The sequence below is a fragment of the Lactuca virosa genome, chromosome 8 (assembly GCF_052849685.1).
Source record: "Lactuca virosa cultivar CGN04683 chromosome 8, Lactuca_virosa_CGN04683_v6, whole genome shotgun sequence".
In the NCBI taxonomy this organism is placed as follows: Eukaryota; Viridiplantae; Streptophyta; class Magnoliopsida; order Asterales; family Asteraceae; genus Lactuca; species Lactuca virosa.
Genome location: NC_136433.1, coordinates 286508387 through 286517104, shown reverse-complemented (window position 1 = coordinate 286517104; position 8718 = coordinate 286508387).

Sequence of the window (8718 nt, the reverse complement as noted above, 5' to 3'; positions counted from 1 at the left end):
CCAATATATGTATAAGGAGATGAAACGTTTTAACATTCATTTTATCTATCCCTTATAGATTTCACATTCCAAGAATGTGTCTTCTCCTTCCTAAGTCTTTCATTTTAGAAACACTTTCCGAGTCAAGGTGAAAACGACCTTGCTTAGTTAGAATGTGATTTCAAATGATTAAGTACGTCTCATTCATAAAAGATTAGGAATTTCACTATGCTCCCACTAGTTCTTAGTAAACACACATGTTCTACCCATTTAATATAAAAAACACACATTGTGGTTTTATATGAAATGATGATTGTAACATTGAGATGTTTGCTTTATGTCCACAAGTGGATCTCAAGCTCTACACATCTTGTTAGGATAACTTGGATTAAGAAAACCTCCAGGAAAATCTATATAGATATCTTTTAGTAGATGTCTATTAAGAAAATCGGTCTTTCTTGAAATCTATTTGCTATATCTCATATTAAGAATATTAATTTATAGTAAATAATATCCTTGTTGATCTAATCATAGCTACTTGTGAAAAAGGTTTGATCACAGTCAATGCCATAAGTATGATGAGAATCATATTCAATGATATGAGTATGATAAAATCCTTTTATAACAAGTCTTCCTTTAAATATGTATGGTTATCCATGTAATTTATTCTTTCTAGAAGAATCTTTTTCTCCTTCTAGCCTTGTTATAGGGAGAAATTTTAATCAAGCCCATACTTGATTCTCATACATGGATTACATCTCATGTTCATGACTCTAAGTCATTTATCAGATTCGAGATCTAACATAGCATCCTGGTATTTGATGGATTTTCTAGAAACCATCAATAAAAGCTCATCAATGAGAGATTCCACATTTCTCAAGTCATAGATGATTCCTACCATTAATGCGAACAATTTGTGTTTGTGAGTAGCTATTATTCAAGTTTAACAATCCTTGTTGAAGCTAGTGCCAACTATTACTACATAAGGTTATGGTTCTTGAGCTGCTTCAAGCTCCATGTACCTCCCACTTACTTTGTCATTAAAAGCTTGCTTTCTACTAACTTAGCTTTCAAAAGAATAAGATAACTTATTCTTCGTGGGATTGCATATGATAATCTAAGCCACATTTAGAGTATTATACAAATATATATTTAGTAGATTATGGGTTTAGAAGCTTTGGTCCAACATCGGCTTCAAATCCACAAAACATTAAGTAAGATGAGGATGGATCCCTTCCATACTAAATCTTATGAAGTGTTTAATCTACTTATTAGTTGGTATTTGTATTCAGGATACAATTAATAGTGATTGAAGTATTATCCCAAAAACATTAAAGGAGGATATTTCCACCGATTAGAAAGTAAATCATACCAAGTAAGATTTTATTCATCCTTTATTATCATTAAGGCCTTAGATGGTTCTTACCGGTTGTATCTCAACTTTTGAAACCTTCAACAAAGATTTCACAATTATGCTTTACCACGTAAAATATAATCAAAACTACTATAGTTGTTAATAAAGTTGATTTGGTATCTTGTGCTTAATTTCAGACATTGATTAGAAAGGAAGTCATACAACAAATTGTATAGTTCCTTAATTATTTTCTCTACGCCTTAGTGAAAATATCATTAGGAATTCTTTATATATAAATAAGGTTCATATATGTCAAATAAACTACATTATTTCCCTTCAAAGATCCCTTTCTTGAAGTTGGAATATGTGAATGACATTTATATAATAAAGATAACAATGTCAAAGATGAGTTTGATTTAAAACAAGTTTAAAGTCAAAAGTGTTTTCATATAGAACTTAATTTTATTTATAATATGTTGATATTTACTTCATAATTTTATTAAGAGATCTAGTCTCATAATTAGACATTAATCATTGTAGAATATGAATATTATCGTTATGACAAACGATTAAGTAAACGATCAAACATTTGAATAAAATAACTGAGACATAAATTTAGACATGCTAAATTAAAACATACATTGTTCCAAAACAAATATTGTTTTATATTACAAGTAATTTATGGTCTAAGCATAAATAATAAACTAAACTACGAGAGTGTAGTTCCTACTTGATTGTGCTCAGCTGGTTACTCTTCAATAAATATCCGTAATCCATTTACAAATATTAGATTAACATTTAAGTACCAAATACCTAAGTGTTACATGAAAAGTATGAGTTCTGTCTAGTAGATACTAGAAATACTAGTCTCTTCCAGACTTTCTTTCCAAATAAGAGGAGTAAATCCGCTACCAGTGTTCAGTTTCTTGACAAAAGAAACAAGATCCATCTATGTGGGCTTTAGTAGATTTTTTGGACTTAAAGGTATTCAGTCCATAAAACATGGGCCTCTTAGATCACACTAGGTGACTCTTTTAGCCTTGTATTATTCCAATGTTTAAACTATCTTTAAATAAAATATCACTATATTTACTGGAATATTGATTGACCTGTTATATCATTAAATATATGTTTAAATTATCCAATACTTCCTAGAAGTCATTAATAACTATTCCTAGCTTGATGTTAGAAGCATCTTTAGCATCACGGTGATGCCTTTACTAGGTATCATTTTCAGGTTTATTGCTCAAAGCAAATAGTTTAGGACTACGACCTTTAAGTTTATACAATTTCATATCTCTTACGAGATTGTCTCTTAAGACATGAACTCATTCATTGAAGTTGTATCTATTGAATGTTATTGTTTCATCAAGTCATTAAAGAAAATGACAATTCATGATAATGAGAATGGATTATTTAACTACAAAATTTTAACAAAATTCATTTAGTATTTCAATATTTAATCGTTAAGAATTAATACCCTTTTAGTTTCCAAAAAGATTAATTATCAAAGTTTAGGATCCAAGTTGCAAAACAAATAAATGGTTACGTATCCTTTATCCCATCCATTTGAATTCAACCCGGTAGATATCGAGTATCAATTATATTTTGCTATATAATTCCTAGATTTATGGGATCTCTAATAACAAATTTAATTAGACATGTTTGATCTCATCTATGCCTCAGAACTCTCTTGCTTAGGTATCCTTTATCACAAAAGATTTCCCATCAAATCATCCAATTTGAATTATTTGTGTAATCGGCCTATAACTTGGTTATAGAAATCGCGAAAACATCCCGACCATGAAAAGATAACACTATGCAGCTAGGTATCCTTTATCCCACTAGTGCATACAAGAGATCTGCGTGTTCTTAGAAAGGATTGCATAGATTTGAGGTTTGTAAAAAGGGTCTTTATATGTTTTATAATTCTAGTTTAAAAACATACGATATCATGTTTATTACATGCATATAATAAACCATGGTATCAATTTTCAAAAGAAAATCACTTTTAAAGGTTCTCTATAAAAAGCTAGTTTTTATATAATTTGACGCAATTCAATTTTAATAACCGGTATTAATTTTGAGTGCATTTGAACCTTTTATATATTTAATAAAACTTCATTTTATTACTTATATATTTGGAGTTTGCATAAGTTACAAAAATCACCATTTTAAAACTTATAATGGAGTATTTCAAAATTTGCCATTATTAACGATTATAAAACCGGGTTTTATTTTTAAAATAATAACTTGTTACATCTTATGTTCAATTTTGAAAAAAAACCAAACTCCATGTGATGTTTATTTTGTCCAAAATTATTTTAGCATGTGAAAAATTAATTTATCAACCACACATAATAATTGCATAAAATAAACAACACAAACATGCATAAAAAGATATGTGCATAAACATAGTCAACTAATGATATTTTTGTGAGCCAACACAAAAATGTCAAGTCCATTCCTAAAGGGGCATTTAAGGGGACCAAAAATCTTCTTGTAATGTTGTTGAAGAAGCTCCCACTTGAGTAAACACCAATTGCTTGTAAAAGATAGAAAAACTTCTTGAAGGCTAAAATTCAGTAATTGTCGCTAAAAGTCAAACAGCCCTTTGTAAACAGCATTAGCGACACTTTCCAGAAAATGTCACTGAAAATCCTACACACCTTTTAGACTTGAAAATTGTTCCTTTTGTCTTCAAAAATGGTTCCAACTTGATTTCTTGTTACATTTTTGTACAAATAAATTAATTCTAAAAACCAATCTATTACTTTACAAAAATAACCAAGAAAAGCTAATCTATTTAATTATTACATACTATATGAATAAATAAACTATTTCAACCATTTTATAACAAAAATAACCAACACAATAACATAACAACAGATTGATCATTAACTAGTTTATGCACATCATATACATCAATATACACATCAAACAACCTTTGTTTTTCTAAGACAACTTTAAATGACAAAAGGTGCATGAAACTTTTGTCACATAATAAAAATAACAATTATAAAGTTGTCATAGAAAATATGTATGAACTTATTTTTATACAAAAACAAGTTATCTATATTCTCCAAAAACTAAGATTTCCAAAAATAAAAAAAAAATCTAACCAAACTTGCAAGGTGGCTCTGATACCAATTGATGGGTTTAGTTCAAAAAATAGTTTCATAAACTAGAAAAATATGGCAACGGAAGACTTTTTTTTTTTTAAATAACATAAACATTTTACACCCACCAAGGATCTTCTTGCAAGTTATAGAAATATTAAACACCAACCAAAGGAAGGATGAAGAAATAACAACCTTTGTAGTTCTTTGGGTCCTCTTGGGAGACTTGGAAGTTGATGAAGAATGTGGAACATATGAGACACCAACAATGACTCAACTTGATGTAGATGCTAGTCCAAAACTCTTAAACTGTTAAGCTTAAAGTTTATAACCAATATAAACGTCAAGAGAGCAAAAGATATGCAAATAATCTTCAAGAACTCAAAGCAAAGAAGAGGTGGAGAGTCTCCTGGAGAGCTCTCGGCCATAGTGAAGAGAAGAAGGAATGAGCAACTAGCCAAGTGCAAGCCCTCTTATTTATATGCATAAAATGAAGTCTTTAACCATAAGGTCTTAACACTTTAAGCAACCTTGTCCCTATTGTCATAAGTATGCCCATGCATGCTTCTAAAGCATGATTTGTTTTGAATAAATTAAGTGAAAGCCCATACTCTTTATTTTATATATAATTTTCGGAATTATATATATATATATATATATATATATATATATATATATATATATATATATATATATATATATATATATATATAAGTCAACCTTTTATAAAAAACTCACAAGCCTTTTATAAAATATAAATTTTGTCGTTTGAGTAAAAGGCAAAAGGGTTTCAACTAGTCCAAAAGGTTGTACACAACTTATTAATTCATACCATATGAATTATGTAATATTACTTGCTAATGAAAATTATTATTTCCATGAAATAAATAATTTCCAATTTAATTATAATAGTTTTATTGAATATTTAATAAAATCAATTTCTAATAAATAATCAATTGTATCAAGTTGTTGTTAGTGTGACCCATTAGTATCATATATTATTTAGCAATATCACTTTAATATGACTCTTGAGCATACTAGATCTTTCAAGATCTTGATAAAACCCTATATGTGAATTGTATTGTGAACTCTATAAAGAGTCGTTTGGGGGGAAAAACCCTACCTGTGTATTTGTATTGAAAGCTTAGGCGTTTTCGATATGGCTGATAACAAATAGTACTCTAAGGGTGAGTACTTAGAGTATATATAAGCTCTATAGTTAATATGAGCTTTTATGAAAATATTGGTGCAAGGATTTGTATATGTATACGTGTATATTAGAATCTTGATAAAAGCTATGGGTGAAAAAGACACTGGATGCCTCTTACGTGATTGAAGATTTAGTGTACTCTACAACTGATTACTAGGCAGTTGATGATGAATATTTTTTGTAGCTCGTGATAGGCAGATGTGTCATAAATGATCGGAGCCCGCGACAGGCAAATGTGTCACAAATGATTGGGGCCTGTGGCAGGCGGATGTATCACAAATGATTAGAGCCCTTTACAGGCAGATGTGTCACAACATGCTGGAGCCCGTAACCAAAAAATATGTGAAACGAAAGTGGATGGTTGTGTATGGTCAGGGACTGAAGTATCTCGTATGTGCTAGGTTCTTGTATGCTAGGATTTGCATGATAAAATAATTGTGTACAAAATGAAAGTATTTAAAAATGATGCGGTGTTTAAGTCACAATGCATGTAACTTATGAGTCTTAGAACTTATATAGTTTGTTCTATGTACTCAAGTATAGAAGCGGAAGAAAAGAGTGTGGAAAATGAAGATGACGAAAGGAAATTGAAAAGGTTGTAGAATCCTTTCTCTTTTATTATGGTTGTTGGTATTGATATGCAACACCAAATGCTACAAACTTTGATGATTATTTGAAAGTTTTTGTAAATCCCATTTTTCTTAATAATAAATGGCCTTTTGAAGTTACAATGTTACATATAAACTGAAAGAAAGCGCATATATAATGTTCCAAATTCTGAACCTCAATTTATTATTTATTATTTATTTTTATTTTTTTGTGAAAATCTCAATTGATTTTGGTTTTTGTTTCTTTAATTAGGTTGTAAGCCTTTTTTTTCTATGAGGTTTTGCTTTTCTTATATGGTTATGGTTCTAACAATGGATGTTAATTTTTTTTAATTTTTTTTTGAAAGGCAACATGTTTTCTTTTTCTTAAATAAGAATGAACCCGTCAATTTTTTTCACAAAAAGAAATAAAAGGTTGCAGAGGGAAACAATGGTTGTGGTGGACGATAGAATAAGGGTGGGTACTGTAGGGATTTATTATTTAATAATAATATAATTTGTAAATAAATTAAAAAATGAAAGATAATTAAAAGGGTATATAAATCATTTTGCATAGGCTAGGGACCAATAACGTAAGAAATTGAAACCACAAGGATCATCTTCAACAAAAAAAAGATTAAAGACTGAAGTTGTGACTTTTTGTAAAGCATAATGACCATTTATGTAATTTTTTTATAATACTTATAATAATAATAATAAGACAAACTTTATAAACCGTCCTTATGATTTTGATTTTGTCCCAAAAAAAGTTTTATGAAAACCTTTTATACGGCCACTTCTAATATATTGTGAAACTTCGAAGGACCATTTCTGATATTTAGTTATATAAATAATATATTTTCTATATTTTAGTTTTTTTACCTTTTTATTTGATTTATGAAATCTAAAAAAAATCTATTAAATTTTGTATTAATCATGATAAATCAAATAAAAAGGTTAAAAACAAAAATATAGAAAATGAGATATTTTTTATAACAAAAAAACTTATTAATTTTAATCATCATGTAAATGTATTTTATTTAATATATTAATAATTTTATTATCTAAACTATGTAAAGTACAATAGATCATTAAATATTTTCATTTCTATTTTTATCTAAAAATATTTAAAGTATCAAAACAGCATTTTATTACTTTTTCGTTTTTTAAGTGATGTGATTTTTCGGATTTATCTTTATTTTTCTTATACAGATATATTTATTTTTTATGAAAAAATATGATGTGTTATTATAAAAAAAATACCTTATTATAAAAATATAGTATGCTATTATTTTTACCTTTAAGTCAAAATCACATACTTATATTTTAAAAAAAATTACAGCATGCTATTCAGTTTATAATAACATAATTATTTTTATAATAACACGTCATATTTCTTCATAAAAATAAATACATTTGTAAAAGAAAAATAAAGTTAAATCTAGAAAATCACATCACGTAAAAACTAAAAAGTAATAAAATGATGTTTTTATACTTCAAATATTTTTAGATAAAAATAAAAAGTGAAAATGTTTAATGATGTATTGTAATTTAAATATTTAAGATACAATTTAGATAAAAAAAATTATTTATATATTAAATAAAATATATTTACATTACGATTAAAGTTAAAAAGTTTTATTTTTTAGTTATATAAATATTACATTTTCTATATTTTAGTTTTTTTTTATATTTTTTATTTATGATAATTAATACAAAATTTAACATACTTTTTTTAAAATTCATGAATTAAATTAATAAGGTAAAAGAAAATAAAATTTAGAAAATGTAATATTTATATAACTAAATGTAATAATAATAATAATAATAATAATAATAATAATAATAATAATAATAATAATAATAAATCATTGTAATCCGAATAAAGATTACGTAATCATATTCATATAATAAATATCATACGTTCATCATCTATAAAAAGATGAATACATTGTCAGGTTCAAATTACAAAAAAATGAAAATTCTATATTTTATAGTTTTAGTGTCATGTTCTCTTCATCCAACGCTTCAAACGACCAATTCGTTGGAGCCATACACTATACATATCCTCGATGGAGACATTGGCAATCTAACATTCGACTGTCACTCAAAAGATGATAATTTTGGAAATAAGACACTATCGGGGGGAGCTCATCTTGCATGGACATTTCGTAGGAATTTTATTGATAAAACAGAGTACTTTGGGCACTTTTATTGGATGGAACTGATGATCAAGTAATTAGTGAGATCGATTTTCATGTTTTTGATAATCTTGTGGCTGAAGAATGTGGGACAAATGTATTCAGGATGAATAATTGTTATTGGTTAGTAAAGATGGATGGTTTTTATTTTGCTAGGATGTACCAACGAATTGGCAATTAAAATATGTGTGGGGTCGATAACCATTTATAATATATTTGACATGTTATTTTATTTATATTTTTATTGTCAGTTATTATAACCATTAAA